This window comes from Leptopilina heterotoma, unplaced genomic scaffold (genome assembly GCF_015476425.1).
Source record: "Leptopilina heterotoma isolate Lh14 unplaced genomic scaffold, ASM1547642v1 Lhet_206, whole genome shotgun sequence".
NCBI lineage: Eukaryota > Metazoa > Arthropoda > Insecta > Hymenoptera > Figitidae > Leptopilina > Leptopilina heterotoma.
In genome coordinates this window covers 1782103-1803693 of record NW_025110922.1, presented here as the reverse complement: position 1 = coordinate 1803693, position 21591 = coordinate 1782103, and the positions used below count along the sequence as shown (strand labels likewise).

The window sequence follows — 21591 nt, the reverse complement described above, 5'->3', positions numbered from 1 at the left end:
AGTTGAATTTTAACTCCTCTTTGTTCGGTACAACTCCATTTTTTAACAATTCACACAGTCAATTTTGAAGCTTTGTAAAAATTGTCAACGCTGCATTAAGGTAGAGATAATTTTTCCAATTTTTCTAATTATAATTTTTGATTTCCAAATTTATTTTTGAAGTTTGATTTTAAAAGGCTATTTCAAAAGTTATGCCTTTGGGGGGGGGGGGGTAGAAGAGAAGTGCATGTTTGTTCTTTTGTTCGACAATATAACCCAGAGAGATCAGTTAGTATAAAACAGTTATAAAATCTAAGTAGAGTTAGACAATAAAAAAGTAGTTTGAAGTCGTATTTGTAGGTTCGGTGGTAGGAAGAGCTGCAGTGTAATAAACTCGACGGCAGACAGAATACAGATCGGAAGTCGGCTGGGCTTAACCGAGTTATCGCGCCCCCTCCCCTCCCTTCATCTACCCCGTGTTTTACCAACTCCCTTTCTCCTATTCCGAAAATCCCCTGGCACAAAATAAATGTTTCATTCTGCCCACCGGTGGGTATATTTGTATGCGGTGTGGACCCTATTCTCTATCTGGCGCACTTCTTGTTGTTGATGTTGTTTTCCTATATATGTATGTGTAGCTTGTTCTTTTTTTTTGTTTTCGTTATAGCCTTTGTGGTTGTGCAAGTTAGTTGCTCCTTCGAAAAGACGAAAGAGGCGATCGTTTTCTTCTTCTTCTTCTTCTTGTTCTGTTTTTGTGCTTTAAAACTTTTGCGGTAAAGACTAAATGTTTCATAGGAATATGGTCGGTCGTTGGTCGTCACACAAACTCCAGTGACCTTAGTGCCTCTCAGGCCAATCGGGCATTTGAGTTTAAAGTTTTGCCACGCCAACGAATTTCAAATCCCTGTGGAGAACATCGAACTACTTCCTCGACTGATATACACTTTGCACACATATATACAGAGACATGGACATCGGATAAGTGCTCTGTGTGTTCTGGGACCTTATCTTTGATTTTCTCCACTTTTCTTTATTTGACGTATACTCTTCAGTTTTATTTGAAATTTTTTTATTGTGTGGATTTGACTTCTTTTTTTTTAATCCGACTCCTTTTTCCGACTTTCTTTTTTATTCGACTTTTGTTTTTGAGTTCACTTTTTTTTCATCGACTTTTTCAGGGTGGCCACATGTCAGTAAAGTCAGGGAAATGTCAGGAAAAAAAATTTTGTCAGGGAAATTAAGAAAATTCAGACTTTTTTCGACTTACTCTAAAAAAATGGAGACTTTTTCGTCTTTTCTTCAAAACATTGCAACAAAATACTACAATTGAAATCCGCAAGAGTCAGTTTAAAAAAAAAAAAGGTCTATAAAGTTCGTAATTTGATTAAAAAAGGACGAAAAGTTCGTAAATTGTACGATATAATTTGGTGAATTTTAGAGAAATTACAAAAATGATTGCAAAAATTCAATTATGTTCAAAAAATTTTTAAAAATTTGCTTCAAAATTTCAATTATCTTTAGAATTAATTAAATTCTTTCTCCGAAATTCAATTATTTTGAAAAATTTTAATCAATATTCTTGGCAAAATTTCAATGATTTGAATTATTTTCAACAATTTTCCTTAATATATTAAATGATTTTCAATATATATATTTATATTCTATTTTAATAGGAGTTTCCAAAAGAATTCAATTATTTAAAAAAATGTTGATAAAATCCTACGCAAACTTATAATTATTTTCATAAATAATAAAAATTTTACAGAAATTCAATTATTTTCAATAAATAATAAAATTTTTACAGGAACTCAATTATTTTCGTAAATAATAAAATTCTTCGCAGAAATTCAATTATGTTAAAAAAATTTTAAATTCTTCTTAGGGATTCAATTATTTTCCATACAATCTCAATAAAATTCAATAATCAAAATTTTAATTATAATTATTAACAGACACGAAAATGAAAACTAATGAAAATTAACTTCTAATTTTTTAAAATTCAATAATCAATATTTTAAATTTTTAAGTATCTTCAATTACATATTTCCAAAAATTCAAATATATACTATAAAAATAATAACATTTTAGACTTATTTTTAATATTTTGTAGAAAAAAATTATGTTTAAAATTTTTAATTAAAATTTATCAAAAAAAATTGATTAGTTTTTTAAATTATACAAAAATTCTTTTAAGAAATTCAATTATTTTCGAAAAATTACATTAAAATATTTTTAAAAATTAATTGTTAAAATTGTTTTCTAATAATTTTTTAAGATTCAATTTTTATCTTCGAACAATGTAAATAAAAATTTTATGAAAATTTACTTTTTGGGCTTATTTTTGAGAAATCATTGTCCTGTTTATAATTGAAATTCTTCAAAAATTTGATTATTTTTGTTTATATTTTTCAAAAATTTAATTACTTTTAAAAGATTTTACCAAATTTTAATTGTTTGGAAATTTTTCAAAATTTAAAAGCTATTATCTTTCTTATTTTCTTATTTTTTAAATATTTTTAAAAAATTAATTGTAAGAATTTTTTTATAATTTTTTGAGAATTTTATACCTTAATAGCTTAAAAAAACTATGGAGAGTTACCATTATTATAAAAAAATTGAGATTTTGTATTTAAATAATTGAATTCTAGAAGAACTTTTGGAAAATTATTTAAATTAATTGATTCAGAGGTGAAGTTTTAAAAATTGTAGACATTAATTGAATTCAAGAAGGGTTATATTTGTAATTTTTAGAAATTATTAAAATTCATAAATTTTATTCATTTTCCGTAAACATTCATATTTTCCTGTAAAAAGAATTTTGTCAGGGAAAGTAATTCTAATTTTGTCCAGGAAATGTCAGGGAAATTTATTGATAAACTGAAACTTGTGACCACCCTGTTTTTTCTTTACTCGACTTCGTTTTCTAGATTTCTTTTTTTAATACGACTTCTTCTTTCACACGATTTCTTTTTTCTGTCTTCTTTTTTTATTCGACTTCTTTTATTCTTCTTCTTTTTAGTCTTCTTTTATTCTTTTTTACATTCGACTTCATTTTCCCTCGATTTATTTTTTTATTCAACTTTTGTTTTGAATTCGACTTCTTTTTCTGACTTATTTTTTTCATTCGACATTTTTCTCTCGATTTCTTTTTTTTCTAATTCTTTTCCTTTCATCCGACTTATTTTTTTGATTCGACTTCTGTTTTTAAACGATTTCTTTTTTCTGACTTCTTTTTTTTTATTAGACTTCTGTTTTGGATTCGACTTCTTTTTTACATAATTCCTCTTTTTATTCGTCTTCTTTTTTCTCCTCCACATTTTTTCCTCAATTTATTTTTCTCCGACTTCTATATTTTGAATTCGATTTCTGTTTTTCCACAGTTTTTCTAAGCGGACATCAAATTGATACAAAAAACGAATCAAAACATTACTTCGTTTTTTGTCTCAATTTGATATCCTTTTCGAATTCCTTTTTTTTCTCACTCGACATTATATTTTGAAATTGAAGCGATTCCAAAGAATAATAATGAGAGGAGTCTGCTGGAAATTCAGTTACATTTCATTTTTGTCTTTTTACTTTCCCTGATATTGTCTCGTTGGAATGGAATTTAATTCATTTCCTCATGATTTTTTGATTGATTAACAGGGACCTTGAAGTAGAGGCGCGTAAAACGGCTCGAAAAGATAAAAGAATGGTTAATTCTTGCCGGCAGGCCGTCGGCCTTAAGGCGGGGATTCCCCTTGGTTCGTAAAGGCTATTCGCTGCTTTCTTTATCCGTATAAGATAATTGCTTAGTCCCTGATCAAATTTAATTTACCCCAGACGCATTTCTTATTTTTTTTTCCTTTCGTTTTAAATAAATCTGCTTTCCTACCCTCTAATATCATGCAATTACATTTTTCATCTCAATATAAATGCCGCAACATTTTAGTTGAATATATTTTTCTAATTTTGCAATGGGATTAGAAATTATCATTCTTTATTCTAATTTATTTTTTTAATTTATAATAACAATAATAATAATAATAAATATCATTATTATTATTATTATTGTTATTATTATTCTTAATATTCTTATTATTCTTATAACTATTATTATTATTTTTAATATTCTTATTAGTTTTATTATTATTATTATATATCTATGTGGGAAAAGTTTCTCACCATAATATTGTTTTGAAATTTACTTGGCCAACCGCATTTTATAAACATTCCGTAATAAGATTTCAATTTTCGCATTTTTATGAAAATAATATTCGAGGAGATTATTCCTTCGGTAGAGTGTATTCGATTAATTCGATTCTAAGTTTAGTATTTTTTATATCAAAAATTTCGTTTTGTCACTTTTTCTCTCCAAATTGTAAAATATAAAATTTAATATTTATTTTAATTCGTGTTTGAAAATTTAATAAAAATTCTTCATTTTTTAAAAAATATAATTTTTTAACAGTTTTTCTTTAAATCTAATTATTTGAACAACTCGTATAAAAATCAACAAGATTTTTTTCTATTCTAACAGCATTTTAAAATTCCATTATTTTCCAAATTTTCAATTAGAATTCTTCAAAAATGCGATTATATTTTAAAATAATTTTTAAAGGTAAACAAATAAAATTTATTAAAATATAAAATTTATTTTAATAAAATTTGACAAAATTTTTAATGGTTTCAATTTTTTTAAATTATTTTCGGAAATACAATTATTTTTAGAGAATTTTAATTAAATTTTTTCGAATTTCTGAATCAAATTATTCAAAACTTCAATACTTTAAATTAAACAAAAATTTAAAAACTTATTCTTATATATTTTTCCACAGGAATTAAAATTTCAAATAATTTCAATGAAAAACTTTATAAAATGTAATTATTTCTAAAAATTGCTTCCAAGGAATTTAATTGAAAAACCTTTTAAAATTTAATTAATTTCTAAAATTTCTAGTAATAACGCTTTAAATATTCAAATATTTTCTAAAATTTTAACTGAAATTTTTTTAAAATCAATTCCTATCACGAATTTGATCACGAGAATTTAATTATTTAAATAGAGTAATTCTTGTAAATTTATAAAATAATGTATTTTCAAAAATACAATTATATTTATAGAAAATTTTTAAAATACAAAATTTACAATAGTTTCAATTTTTTAAAATATTATTTTTGGGAATTCAAGTATATCTTCAAAAAATTTTAATTACCATTTTTCAAAAACCTAATATTTACATATTATGATACTTTTACAGCATTTAGAATTTCAAAGATTGAAATTTAATTATTTCTAAAGCATCCTATACTTTAACACTTCTAATTATTTTATAAAATTTAACTACAATTTACATTATTATGATTATAATAATTAATGTAATAATTATTAATTACTACAGTAAATGTTGCTGTTGAATTTATTATTTTCCAAATTAAAAAATTTTATAATTTCAAATATAAACATCAATTTTTGAATAATTTTAGATACAAATTTTTTTAAAATTTACTTATTAACTGTTCTTATTCGCAAGAATTAAATTATTTTAAAAAATTTTAATAAAATATTCTTTGGAAAAATTCAATTATTTTTATAAACAGTAAAATTCATTGCAGAAATTCAATTATTTTCAAAACAATTTTATTAAAATTTCACAAGATACAATTATTTTAGAAATTTTTTATTATAATTCCTCTTAAGAATTAAATTATTTTCATTAATTTTAATAACATTCTTTGGAAGAATTTGATTCTTTTTATAAATAAAATATTTTTTGCTAGAATTCAATTATTTTAATTTATTATTAATTTATTTCTTTAAAATTGTTTGTGAAATTTAATTTCATTTATTATATTTTAGAAAAAATTATAACCAAAATCTGAAGAAATTTTTTCAACTAGTTGAAAAATTTCGGAAAAAAATTTTTAATTACCTGGCAGCACTGATAGTAATTAACATTTTCAAACGTTTCATAATCAAACCTTTTTAAAATTCAATAACTTATAAGAGTATTATTATAAAACATGAAGTTATCGATCACTCCGAGTCTTCGACTCGGAGTGATCCATAACTTCATGTTATATATTAATTTAATTAATCCCTAAAATTTTTCAGAAAAAATCAAATTATTTACAAAAATTTTAATAATATTCTTCGTAAGAATTCAATTATTTTTACAAATAATAAAATTTTTCACATAAATTGAATTATTAAAAAAAAATGTAATAAAATTCGTTGTGTAAGAATTCAATTATTTTTAATTCGATTTTAAATTAATTCCTCGAAAACTGTAATTAATTAAAAAAAACTTTTGGCAAGAATTCAATTATTTGAAAAAAAAATTTTAATAAAATTCTCGATTAGAATTAAGTTATTTTCAAAAATTTTAATAAAATATTCTTTGGAAGAATTCCATTATTTTTATAAACAGTAAAATTCATTGCAGGAATTCAATTATTTTCGAAACAATTTAAATTAAATTTCACAAGATTCAATTATTTTACAAATTATTAAATATAAAATTCCTGTTAAGATTCAAATTATTTTCAATAATTTTAATAACATTCTTTGGAAAAATTTGATTCTTTTTGTAAATAATAATATTTTTTTGCTAGAATTCAATTATTTTTAATGCAATAATTTTAATTAAATTTTCTCGAAAGAATTGAATTATTTAAAAAAAATTTTTGATAAAATTCTTCAAATGACTAATTATTTTCAAAATTTTTGGATACAAAACTTTGCAAGATTTTAGTAATGTTCAATGCATTAATTTTAAAATTGAAAACATTGAAAAAGAAAATTTATTAAAAAAAATTGAGAAGCAAACAAAAACTTTTGTTTAAACAATTAAAGGAATTATTGCAAACAGTATCTTTTTATTACTTATAGGTTAATTAAAAGTCTAGTTGAATTAATAATGAAATTAATCATAGAAATAATTAATTTTCCCTCTTCCGGCATTTTGTTGAGTATATAGAAAGTTTGAAAATATCATTGTTGATAACAAGAGATAATGAAATATAGCCTTAAAGCAGAGAGCTGAGGTGGAACACATAAATATTCAGTGTTCTCGAGTTACGACGAAATTAATCCGTACTGGTGGATTTACGGCTCGAGCAACCTTGCGCTACTCCGCCCTCTATGGCAATTCGTTCTCCTAAATCACTCGCAAAAAGTTCACTCGACTTTGCCACCTTTGGAATTGCATGATAATTCATTAACACTTTAATAAGGTATAATACCCACTGTCGGATTATAAGAAACAAGAAAGAAATGCTTTCTTCAAAAATGCTTCAAAATTTTCCCTCCGTTAAATTGCAATTTTATTGTTTCTTTTTTGTCAGGAGTATTTTTTTTTGTCTGCTTTGTTTTAAATCAAGGACTTTTTTTTAATTCCATTCATAGGTCTGTAAATATTTGAGTATAAGAAACGATATTTGAGTAAGAAACGCTTTTTAAGGTGACTTTAGAAAAAAGAATTCTTAAAGTCAACTTTTATGTCTGATGTGAAAATTGTCAGTGTCGGAGGCGCAGTCACATGATCTGACAACGAATCTAATTTTGACGAGAGACAGTGCTGAGGATAATTCGAAAGAACGTACAATGACACAACGTTACGGTATATGTATACTGCAGGGGTGGAAAAGGTATGGAGGGGAAAAAAAGGAATCAAGCATGCGGGTCGAGATGGTTTCGTAAAAGAGAGAAAGAGAGAGAGAGAGAGAGAGAGAGAGAGAGAAGGGCCAGTCTTAATAGAAATACAATGGCACCAATTCAGAGGGTAGCCACCCTCCCCAGGCGGCCATTTCGCACGAAAAATAAATCAAACTCTAATACGCTAAGTGGTTAGGCTTGACGCTAACCAGACTTGCGTTTCGACCTCCCCCTCGCAATTCTCTTCTCTATGTGCAACTGAAGATTAAATTCAACTTAATTTTGAGGGTCGTTAAATTTCTCCCGAAAAAGATCAAGTTGACCTCAACATTTTTTTTTTTTGCGTTCAAAATTTTACCGCTTCTGCTTTTTGAAATTTATTTATTGTGCTCTAAAAAAACCTTTTAATTTATAACGGATAATTATAAAAATCTAGCAAAAAGAAAATGAAAGAAAACTTTATCAAAGTGTAAAGAAAAATGAAAGAAAAAATAAAAATTTGTCAAAGTGAAAATGAAAATAAAAAGACAAAAATGGAAATGAAAGTAAAAACTAGAATCTTTTAAAGTTACTAGTGATTTAACGATTACATATTTTATTTTTACCCCAATTTTTTTTTTTTTTTTTTCATCATGACCACAAAACACTTTCGTCTGAACGATTTGTATATAGAAGTTTCTAAAAATAGTGCAACTATTTTCTTTTTATATCCGATTTAGCGAAATTATAGAATAGACTCTTGTTGTGTGTAAATTTGCGGTTTAAGGTTTAAGATATTGGATTTTCGTGCCGAATTAGATTGGTAGATTCGAGTATAGCCAAGTGGCTGGGGACTGAAACAGGGCAAGGGAAATGCTCACTTTCCAATAGACATGAAATGGTCCATACATCTATTATAAATAATCGATGCATTGTTGCCCTCTGGACGATTACGATTTCACGCCGTATCCAGGATTTTCTAATAAAATTGAAATTCTGAGAAACACTAAAGGTGCACTGATTTCTGAAAACCTCTGAATTACATTTTCAACTTTTTTTCTCTCTCTCTCTCTCTCTTTGAATTTACGAAGAATTATTTTGAATTTAATTGGAAATTTTGATTTTTAATCCTCTATGTGAAGTAGGAAAAGTAAATTATTTCTATTAATCTAATTAAATTAGATTTTTGCTTTTTTATGTACCAAACTTTATATAGACATTAAAAATATTTATTGTTTTTTAAATAAAAATAGAAATTTTAAAAATAATAGAACGTAAAAATTTTTAATTTACAAATTTTATTATAAAAATAAAATATGACAATGTAGGATGAATTTAATAAGAAATTTTAATGAACTTAGATTTTTGAAAATTTTTAATAATTCAAAATCTACAAAAATTAGTTAAATTTGTCAATATATATTTAACTAATTATTAAAAATAATGGATTTATAGAAGAATTTTAGTTAAAAACACTAAAAAAAATTAAATTCTGAAGAAGTTATAAATGATTGTAGATATTCAATTATTTACAAAAGTAATAAAATTCTTATCACAAAATTCAATTATGTTCAAAATTTACAAGAAAATATCGACAAAATCCCAATTATTATCTTTATAAATAAAAAAATTCTTCTTCAAAATTCAATTATTTTTAAAAATTTTAATAAAATTCCTATCAAAATTTCAAAAATTTTCCTCATTTCAATGATTTTTAAAATATCTACTTTAACCCCTTGGCTGTCAACGAGATTTCCACTGTTTGGGCCAAAAGTGTGTTGAAAAAATTTTTAATGGATTTTTATGAAACTTGGTACCCTAAGGTTTCTGGGGTCGCTGATTACGAATCTGACATCAGTTTTTAGAAATTCAAAATGGCGGATCCAAGATGGCGGAAATTTTTTCCAAATTCGTCGAATTTGCTTGAAACTTGTTACTCGGGGGTTTTAAGGGTCGCTGATTACGAATCTAACATTGGTTTTTCAAAATTCAATATGGCGGATCCACTATGGCGGACACGTTTTTGAAAAATTCATCGGATTCGCTTGAAATTCGTTACTCTGGGGTTTTTGGGGTCGCTGATTACGAATCTGATGTCGGTTTTTCAAAATTCAAAATGGCGGATCCAATATGGCTGACACAGAGATATTGGATCCGCCATTTTGAATTTTTGAAATCTGACTTCAAATTCGTAATCAGCGACCCCAAAAACCCCCGAGTAACGAATTTCAAGCGAATCCAATGAACTTTTCAAAAATGTGTCCGCCATATTGGGTTTTTGAGGTTATGTCAAAATCCTGATCTGATGGGGTTAAATGGACCTCGGATTCGGATTCAGCGACCCAAAAAACATAAAGTCTACATAGTGAGACCCCCAGATCAGAACTTTTTTTTTTTTGTGTGGCTGTGTTATTTCCTTATGAAAATTGAGAATTTTCTACAAAAATATTAAGAAACGAGAATATCTGTGGACGTCCACATGAAAAGGGCCCATATTGTCGGTTCTAGTTTTCGAGATAATCGCAATTTAGTAATTTTTGAGCAAATTCTTAATTTTTTTTTTATTTTTTATTATCAATCTACATGTTTTGACAAGTCGAATCATGCGGTTTTCATTAATTTATCGATAATTTAACTGTTTGATTTCATTGGTTCTTTAGAAAAATGAAAAGGGCCCATTTTGTCGGTCATTTGCAAAAGTAATCCGTATTTTAAAAATGGAGGTGTGCAAAAATTTAAAACCTCTTGATTTTTCATCTCTAAGGTGTCCTGGACTGTAAACAATTCTTATCTGAATAACTTCTCAGAAGAACCAGGGATATTGATGTTAGAGTCCTTGTTTTTGTAGTCATAGAAATGAAAAATTCGATATTTCGTGAAATTTTTCGTAATAGAGACTGTTAAAAAAATTTAAATAAGTTTAATATCTACTCTTTTTCTTCAAATGACACAATAAAATTGTACCTACACGGAGAAACTTTTTCTTCTAATATTAAATATATTTGGTTATCTTTATTCTAAAAGTACGTTAGAATGTGAGGATTTTTCGTGCGTTGTGATAATAATTTCAACATTAATACGAAAATATGATAAGTTCGTTATATATTAAGCAACCTTCGGTGTACAAAAATTACTATCTGCATTAGAAATAGTCTTATTTTTCTTTAGAAAAGAATAAAATGCTAGTTTTTGTTTGTGAAATAATACGGTAATTCTAACCTTTTTTACACATATAGATAGAATATATAACAGACATTCTAACGTAACATACCAATTTTGGAAGGACTGCGGGCGGACTTAACCGATTTCGCCCGAGCATCACCGAGTCCATCACCTGACGTCGCGAACTAACCCTAATGTTTTCGAAGTTGAAATTCACACGTGTATGAAAGAAAAAAACCTTTTATTAATAAACGTGAATGTCTCCTCATGACAAATTAAATTCAAGAACTGTTCCTCAATATAACATAATTTTTTTCACGACTTTTACTTATTTACATAATTTGATTAGTAAGTTATTTTAAAAAATGCTCTCTCTCGAAGGCACATATTTTTCCACTCGTTTAATATATAAGGACGATTCAGCTGTGTACTTCTAACGAATCGTGCGATCTTTCGGTTTCCGTGACCAATCGTCGTGTCTTTACTTGCGTGTGCGTGTGTGCGTTATTAGTATAGGTTAGGTTCTTACGTCGTGTTAAATATATTTACCTACAGTTACAGTGACATACACTAATGCCATCTACCATCAGATCCAAGTATCACTATCGTCTCTATGAGTATCTATAGACAATTAATTTGTTGTGTGTTTCTTTTTAATTCATGGCTTTCCCAACTTTGCAAAAATTATTATTTTCTTTCTAAAACAACATACTAATTTTCGTTAGTTTCCTTATGAAGAACTGTAAAATATATACTGAATGAGTGTTTTTGATAGTCTCAATAGCAATTTCTATAACCTATGTCGTTTTTCCCTTGAATCTAACCTAACATACTAAAATGTCTCACCAGTTTTAAGAATTAGTGATATTAAAAGTTTCTCCGTGTAATCATTAATCCTGTAAAAAAATGGTTTTTTAATAGAAAAACTGTCCTTTTTAGAAAAGGGCCCATATTGTCGGTTTCTCGTACTTAAGTACGAAATTTTTCAAAACTAAGAGGGGGGAAGGTTTTAAAAATTTAAAACTTATTGGTTTTTCATCTTTTAGGTACCCTGGACTGTAAACAATTCTTATCTGAATAACTTTCCAGAAGAACCAGAGATATTGATGTTAGAATCTTTTTTTCGTAATTGTCGAAATGAAAATTTTAATATTGCGTCAATTTTTTCATAATAGAGACTGTCAAAAATTTTTAAATAAGTTTAATATATATTCTTTTTCTTCAAATGACACAATAAAATTGTACCTAATCATTTATCTTGTAAAAAAATGGTTTTTTAATAGAAAAACTGTCCTTTTTAGAAAAGGGCCCATATTGTCGGTTCTTAAATTAATTAATTAATTAAGGGGAGGGGGTGGTTCTAAAAATTTAAAACCTGTTGGTTTTTTATCTTCAAGGTGCCCTGAACTAGAAACAATTCTTATCTGAATAACTTCCAAGAAGAACCAGAGATACAACAATTAGTTGGTATCGCAATCTCTAATTCCGTTTTTCTCGAAATGAGGTTTTTGGCGTTTTAAACTTTGAAATTCCGTAACTCAGCGAATTTTTAACCAAAAAAGTTCTAAGACCACTCAAAATTCTCCAAATTTTGCCAGGATTACGCCCATATAGATAACTCCAATAGTGCCAAAATGGGCCCTTTTCATGTGGACGTCCACAAATAATGATTTTAACACTTAATCCTCTTTTATTATTATAAAACATAAAGAAATCGATCACTCCGAGTCGAAGACTCGGAGTAATCGCTTTCTTTATGTTTTATAAAAATATTTTTAAAGTTGATTAATTTCAAAATAGTTTGAATTTGAATGTTTTGAAGAATTTTAATTCCTACGGAAAAATAATAATAACCAAATATTTAAAATATTTAAAAAAGAAATTATTGTTTTCGAATAATTTTACAATTAAAGATATTCGTAAATAAATTTAACAGAACATTTTTTCAATAAAATTTTTTTCTTTATTTTCTAAAAATTCAAAAATTTTTAGTTTCATTTTCAATTAAATTTTCTAATTGACAAATATTGATGCAAATTATTTCCTTATGAAAATTGAGAATTTTCTACAAAAATATTAAGAAACGAGAATATCTAATGTTTTTTTTCCGAAAAGAAAAAATTAGTTTATAAACAATATTATTATTGAGAAATAAAAATGATGCATAAAATGGGTATATTTCCTACTTCCTAATAGAAATTTTGTAACAATTTTCAATTTTCTAGTATTTTTTATAAATAAAAAGGAGAATAATTTGCATAATAATTTAGATCAGTCAAACGAAATTTATTTGAGACAAAAACATATAACAAACAAAATGGGTATATTTTTCATTTGTTAATTATTTTTTTTAAATTTTCTAATTTGTAATATTATTTTTTAATATCTACTCCCTAAATTTGAATTAGTAACTCACTTTTTGCTTATAAATTAGTAAATTATACTAATTTTACAAATAAAATAATAGTAAAATTTACTAATTGAATAAGCAAAAAGTCAGTCAATAATTCAAATTAGTAAAAAATTGTAATAATTCAAATTTAAGGAGTAGATGAGGCAGTACGTCAAAAAGTAAAAAATTTAATTAAATTAAAAAAATTAACTAATATATTAATCTTCGTATTCTTTCATTCACTCTGTCCGCTTTTGAAGTTAGTTTCTGTATCCCTTTGTATTTTTTTTTTTTTTTTATTTAAAAAATATTGTTTGTCAAATTGAAAATATGCAGGTATTTTTTCATGATTTATAATAAAATATATTTATTGTATTATAATTTTGTTGTTATATAATTTTTTTTGGTAAAATTCTTTTTATTAATTTTTGCAAAGGAGAGGAGAAAGATTTGAGAAAAATTGCGAGCGTTCGAATGAAGATAGTTTTTAAGTGTGTATTTATAAACTCCATGTTCAGGTGCCAGTAGGTGGCGGCCATGTTTTCATTATACCGCGTTATGTCTGGTGCTTGATCATAGTCTACCTTTTCTTTCTAACTCGCAGCTGCTGTTTATCTTTTCCCGTGAGCGGTGATTTTTCAACACACAAATGTACGTACAACATCCCTTTGCAAACGTGGACTCTTACTTCATTAGGAAAATGTGTATTCTCCTCCGGGGTTTGAAATTTAGTGCGAAAATACATTTTTTATAGACGAATATTTACAGAAATATTTATAATTTTTTTTTTTGTGAAGAAAAAAAAGTTTGTTTATTTTTTACACAGAAAAAGTCTACAATTTTTGTTGTAAATAAATAGAACATCTATTTGGATCTTCTACGAGCCTTTTTTTTGCACTTTTGATAGTATTTTACTATTTTTTGTTTCTAATTTCATTCCGTGGCTTGTAATAAAATAATTAATTAAATTTTTAATGTAAAAAATATTCAAATAATAAATTGTTGATTTGCTTTTTGTTGATATGGCTATTGAATAGTAAAAGATAATTTATACCGAAATGAAAATTTAAAATAAGTAATAATCGATGAATTTCGTTAATTTTTCAGGAAAGACTTCGGGATCGCTGGTTAATTCTAAATGTACGCTGATGTTCATTTGGGAACAAGGGTCTTCGTTCGATAAAGCAGGTCATAACCGGTGTAAATTAATATTTGCACGTGTTTCGAAAATTCGCTATATTTACTTAAAATTTGATATTAAAAATAATTTTCCAAACACAAAGCTTTAGCTTCGGGAGTGGTCGAAATCTTATCTGAAACCGCGAACGATTTTAGGGTGTGCTTAAGTTTATTTTTTGCCTCTCAGTAATATTTCTAATTTTTAAATTTTATTTACTTTTTTTGCCGGAAGTATTTCATTTTTCCTTTTTTGTTTTTGAAAATTTGCGTTTGTTCCCCATAAGTAATTTTTTAAATCGTGTTATCGGAAGTTTTCGAAATTTTTACATCATTTCCAAGTGCTGCTTCAGAATGGAGATCGGATTTGGGAAAATTGAGTCAATGGTAAGTTTTTTTTTAGAATTTCAATCAATTTTTTTTTATAGTTTTTAAATTATTTAAATTTAAAATTTTATAAATTTCGAAAAAGGTTGAATTTTTTATCAAGTATTGTTTGGATTTCAGTATTTATAAAAATTACTTACTTCGATAAAAATTAAAAATGAAAATTCAACGTTTTGGAACTTTATGAATTATTTTTAATATGTGGCAGAATTTTACTTTAATAGAATTTAAAAAATATGTAATACTTTAGAAAAAAAAAAAATTTAGAAAATATATTTATATTTCAGAAAACGGAAAATGAATTTAAATTCTCCAAATTTTTGGAGACATAAATTATTATTAATTATTCAAATAAAAATAATTTTTAAAAAATGTTAATGAGTTTAGAAGTAAAATAATTTGTTTGAAATTACACGCACTTGTATAAAATACAATTACATTGAGACAGATTATTTTAAAAGAGCTTTTAATGATTTTTATCAGTAGTAAGAGTCCGGTTTAGACACGCTTGGTTTCTATTCAGTCATGCATAGTTTTTCTGAATTTTTCCAAGTCCTCTTCCAGTGGTAGGAAGAAAATGTCGAGAAAATTTTTTTCTAAGGTCTTTTTAGTTTTGTGTTAAGAAATAAAAATCCGTTTTCATCTGGAAAAACTTTTGTCTAAAAATTTTTACGTTTTTAAAAATCGTCAGTAGTAGAAGCAGGTTTCAGTCAGACAATTGTAGTAAATTCTTTATTAGTAGAAAAAGTCCATTCAAATCAGACAATGTTCGAAATTTTTACACATTTTTTCGTTTTACAAGACTTTTCGTAATTTTTTCCTAAAAGTATTAATTTTAAAATAATCGATTTTTACCCCTTACAATGTTTTCCAAATTTAAATTTTCACAATTCTGTATTTTTTTATTTTTCGAAAAATACAGAAAATACAGAGTTTTTTGATTTTTAATTTTGTAAAATTTCTGAAAAAGAATTTCTCGATTAAAGTGTCAAAAAAGAAGAAAAAAAAAAGAAAAATACAATTGTACCACGCAACTGTGAGAAAAAGAAAAATATCCAAAACCATATAAATAAATATATAATTCGAGTTGGGAATATCCTATTATTACTAATATTCCTTTGGTCAGCTGTAAAAATAGTTTATGCCGTTAAAACTGCGTAGGGTTCTTGGAAATACTGGTATTGAATAACGTGCCAACCGCGCGTAATCGACAAACTTAATGACCGATGGTTTTATAGTGACAGTTATGTAGTAATTCTTTTAGTACCGCTAAGTTGGCACTTAACCTGCGTCAGTTGCTTGTATCGTCGAGTGTCTTACGCGGAAGAAAATTAACTTACTCAATATATATTTCAGGTACCTCATTTAAAACTAGTTTACAAATTACTTTTAAAAGATAATTGGTTATTTTAACCCAACGCACATGCCATCCCTCTATATATATTCCTGTCGATTTATTTCCAATGATGAGAAACAAAATTTGAAAACAAAATTTTTTAAATTCGTTTCCTTCGGGGTTTATTTTGTTTATCATTTTAGCTACGAAAAAATATATATTAGCAACTGCTATTTTTATTTTTTAGTAAATGATAAAATTAATTTACAATCGGACAAGTGGTTCTTAAAAAAATTAATAAACTTTGTAACTTGATTTAAATTTTTATATTTCAATTTTACAGTTTAAGGAAATTCAATTGAGACAAAAAAACGAATCAAAAATGTTGCTTCGCTTTTGATTCGTTTTTCGTCTCAATTTAATATCCTTAGAAAAACTGTGTTACACAAATATTTTTTTTTTTTTGAGGTTTTCGTTCAGTGTATAAGTTGTTTAAACTATTTATATTTATTTGTTTTCCTACTTTTATTCATTTTTGTTTTTTAGTGTATATTTACTTTTTATTTAATTAATTATTTTGTGTTTCTATTTATTCACTTTTTTTACTTATTTATATTGGGTTTCACTTCAAAATACGTATAAATCTTTCGTGTCTTTTTATTTATTAATTTATTTTTTTCTAAAATTTGAATTAGTTAAAAATAATTAATTTGATAGTAAAAAAATTAGTCACTGATTCAAATATAGGTAGTATGTAAATAAATTTTTAAAAAACTATCAAATTAATATAGAAATTTTGTGAAATTCAACTGAAAATAATTAAATTTATTAAAGAATTTCATTAAAAACTTTTTAGCAAATCGAATTTTTAAAGTATTTTAATTTAATAATTGATAAATAATTTAATTTTATAAAGAATCACGTGATTATGTTTCTTAGCGCGAAGAGTAATAATTAAAATTTCTATTAGTTAATTTAAAAAAAAGATAATCACTTAAACTTTTTTAATAAAATTGAATTTTCGCAAAAATTTTTTGAAAATTCTGAAAAATAAGATTTTTGAAATTTTTCAATTCTATTCTTTCAAGATAATTGAATATAATATATAAGCTTATAATATATAAGCTAATAATTGAAATTTCTTTACATTCTATTAAAAAAAATTAAATTCTGTTAAAGAATTTTATTTCAATTTTTCGAACATAATCAAGGGAAGTTAGTCACTGTAATTATAATTTTATTTTTGAAATTTTTTCGCAATATATTCAATTATTTTCATAAATGATAAAACTCATTGTAGAATTACCTATATTTACATTATTTTTAATACAATTTTAATAGAATTCCTCGAAAAAATTAATTATTCTTAAAAATTTTATTAAAATTCGTCGAAAGAATTCAATTATTTCTAGAAACTGTAAAAAAAATTCTTCTCCAGAATTCAATTGTTTCTATAAATAGTAAACTTCTTCAGATTTTTTCTAAATTCTTTTGAATATTATTTTAAAAAAAAAAACATTCTTCACAAGAATTAAATTATTTTCATAAATTTCCATAAAATTCTAAAAAACAATTAAATTATTTTCCAAAGTAATAAAATTCTTCGCATAAATTTAATTATGTTTAAAAATTTTTTGAAATTCTCCTCAAAATTTCAATTATCTTTATAAATAATTTAATTGTTTTCCACAATTTAATTATATTCAAAAATGTTAATAAAATTCTACGCAAACATTTCATTATTTTCTTAAATATGTAATAATATTCTTTTTGGAAGAATTCAATTACTTTTATAAATAGTAAAATTCTTTGCAGAAATTCAATTAGTTTCAATAAATTTTAATAAAATTGAAGTATTCAAATTTTCAATTATACTTATGAACAGACAAGATTATTTTGAAAAATTCTTTGTTTTGGAAAATAATTCAATTATTTTCGAAATTTTTAATTAAAATTAATGAAAAAAAACATTATTTTCAAAAAATTTAAAGACACTCGGCAAAATAATTTAATTATTGATAAATTATTGATAAATTATTGGTGAATTATTGATAAATAACCGAGAAAAATTAGGACAAAGCCGGGAATTTTGTTGAACGAAAATAGTAGACAGTCTGTTTAATTATTTTTTGTTTTTATTTACTTACTTGTTTAGTATTTTTAATTGTTTGCTTGTTTATTTATTTTGTATTTTTATTTACTTATTTAAATTGTGTTTTTAGTTATTTACTTATTTATTTAACTAATACTAATTTATTTACTTTTTTTGTATTTTCATTTGTTTACTTGTTTATTTTTATAAATATTTTGATGACTGACTCTGAACTTTATAATATGTAATGCGTTTTTTTTTGTATAACATATTTTTTTTCTTTTTATAATTTGATGGGATTTTCGTGATTTTATTATCTTTAAATTTACAATTTATTGTGATTTTGTGTTTTGATATTTATTAAAAAATATTTTAATATATATTTATTAAAATATTTTTTTTTCTTAAATATATTGTAATTAATTTAATTTATTAATTTTTACTTATTTTTTGGTATTTTTTCTTATTTCTTGTTGTTGATTGTATAATTTTGATATTTTTTCTAATGAGAAAATCATTTAGATTTCCAACCATTGGAGCTATAATTTTTCTTAAAAATCACTTCTCCGAATGTATTCATTTAATTATTTTCCACCAATTTGAATAAAATTAACTTCAACGTTAAAAATATATTTAAAATTTCTCAAGGTTCTTAATAACTTTTCGAATTTGAAAAAATGTGATTTTCGACTATAATTCAGAAAAATTTACAAATGAGGAAACTTTTATTAATGGGACAAAATTTATTAGCCTGGGGGTTAGAAATGAAAAAGGTAATTAAACACAGAAATAGAATAAAATTGAAAAAAGAATAAATAAAATAAAAATTAAAAAATGTTAGTAATAAGAAAAATGACAGTAATAAGAAAAATGACATTAATAAGAAAAATATCAGTATAATGAGTAAAGTACTACAATTAATGAATAATTTCTTCAATTATTGAATAATACATAAAATACAGAATATAAATTTGCCCAGCCATATTGTATCATATATTGAAACATAAAAATGGTCAATTGTCTCAAAAGCTCGGCCTCGACCCCGATAATGAGGGATTAAATATTAAAGTGCGTATTCTCTGCGCGCGCTCACTCAATGTTCCTTTGTTTTATGGCGCGACGTGAGCAGAAAATAAGATGGCGAATACATCGACCCTTGTGCGCGAACTATAACGCGATTAGACCCCCCCCCCCTCCCCCTCCTCCCTTCGTCTCTAACATATTGTATTTTTTTTACTTCTCTCTCTCTCTCCCCCCTCTTTCTACATCTTGCTTATTCCAACTTATAAACGCTTACCTCAACAATATACCCACGTATCGCTTATTTAGACTCGAGAGCTCTCTTGGTTTGAATCGCAAATTATATAGACGCCGAATTCCTAAGCGTCGAGATGGTTTATGTTATTTCATGAAATAAAGTCGGGCGGTGATTTCAAAAGAAACAATGATACACAATACATATCAATATTATATATAGTTTATATATGGGAAATTTATTCCGTATTTATAATGGATTTTTGCTCTAATTGAGTTTCACATGCGCGCAAAAAATTTTAACATAAAGAAATTAAATAACAATTGTATATTAGGTGTAGGAATGGAAAAAGAAATAATAATTACGAAACAATTACTGCATTGGGAATTTTTAATTTTATGTTAGGTGATTTTGTTGGGTTAATTAATGTTCGTGGTGATTTAATTTTGTGGCAAAGTTGTAAATTATATTAGGTAATGTTGGGAATTCTTATTCTGTTTAAATATTTTTTTTTATAAATAGTTTTCTTTTGCAAATTTTGTTACTCGATTTCTATTTATTTTTTCTTATTTTTATTAATTTTGCAAGTTATTTTATTACTTATTTTTGTTGCTTATTTCGTTACTTATTTCTGTTGCTTGTTGCGTTACTTAATTTGTCACTTATTTTGTAACTTATTTTGTTACTAGTTTTTTCTTTGTTATTTTCTATTTATGTTTTTACTTATTTTTCAATTCATTTTGTTATGTATTTTATAATTTTTTTCACATATTTTTTATTTAATTTTATCAGGGTTGCCACAAATATTTAATTTTATTTTTCCCTGACTTTTCTCTGATTTCTAGAAAAAATTCTTACTTTTTCCCTGACTCTAAAAATATTCTGATTCACTCTAAAAATTATTAGAAATTCAAAAAAATATTCTATTACATTTATTTACAAATTTTATTAATTGTAAAATTATTCAAAAACATCAATAATTTCTTTTTTAAATAAATATTTAATCATTATTATTTTTCCGTGGGAATTAAAATTCTTCAATACATTCAAATTCACACCTTTTTGAAATTCAACAATTTATAAGAATATTATTACAAAACATAGAGAAGGCGATCGCCTTCTTCATGTTTTGTTATAATTTAAATTACCGTCAAATTTTTCAAAAAAAAATTAATTATTTACAAAAATCCTAATAAAATCCTTCGCAAGAATTCAATTATTTTTAAAAAGTAGCAAATTTTCTCAAAAAAATTCAATTATTTTCATAAATAATAAATCGATTATTCGTTAATTCATTTTTTTAAATAAATTTTTATTAGAAAATTCTAGAAGAATTCAATTATTTAAATTGGAAAATAAATCATTTTTTGCATAATTGAATGTTTGTTAAAATTGAATTCTCATAAAGAATTTTATCAACAAATTTTTAAATAATTCAATTATTTTGACAAATTTTAATGAAATTTTCAAGAATAATTACATTTATCGAGGAATTTGATTAAAATATTGTATCAAAAATTAATTAAAATCCTGCGATGAGTTTTATTATTTATGAAAATAATTAGAAATTTTTCCAAAAAAGTTATTAAAATTTTTATAAAATAATTGAATTTTGGTGAAGAATTTTATTATTTATAAAAATAATTGAATTCTTGAAAAGAACTTTGTTAAATTTTTTTTTAAATAATTAAATTCATGCGACGAATTTTATACAAATCTTTTTAAATAATTGATATTTTTCGAAAAACTTTATGAAATTTTGTATATTAAATAATTGAACTCATGTAAAAATTTTATTATTTATAAAAATAATTAAATTATTTCAAAAAAATTTATTAAAAATTTTATAAATTATTGAATTTCTGTGAAATTTTAACAAGAATTTTATTAAAGTTTTTAAAAATAATTGAATTTCGAAGAAGAATTGTATTATTTATAAAGATAATTGAAATTTTGACGAGAATTTTTAAAAAATTTTTAAAAATAATTGAATATTAAAGAATTTTATTATTTATAAAGTAAATTTTAATTCTGACAAAAATTTTTTTTTAATTTTTGAACATAATTGAATTTTTGCGAAGAATTTTATTGCATTTGAAAATAATTTAATTCTTCCAACGAATTTTATTCAAGTTTATAAAAAAAATTGAATTTCGGTGAAGAATTTTACTATTCCTAAAAGTAATTGAATTCTTGA

General features: G+C 24.5%; 1 long non-coding RNA gene across 2 annotated transcripts in view; it reads left to right on the top strand.

Annotated features, from left to right (window-relative positions):
• LOC122501207 overlaps nucleotides 1–14705 on the top strand; it is a 161423-nt gene extending 146718 nt beyond the window's left edge. For both annotated transcript variants that reach the window (XR_006301547.1, XR_006301548.1), the window contains exon 5: nucleotides 14256–14705. This is a non-coding gene — a long non-coding RNA (uncharacterized LOC122501207). The remainder of the gene's footprint in view (nucleotides 1–14255) is intronic.
• The last annotated feature ends 6886 nt before the right edge of the window (nucleotides 14706–21591 follow it).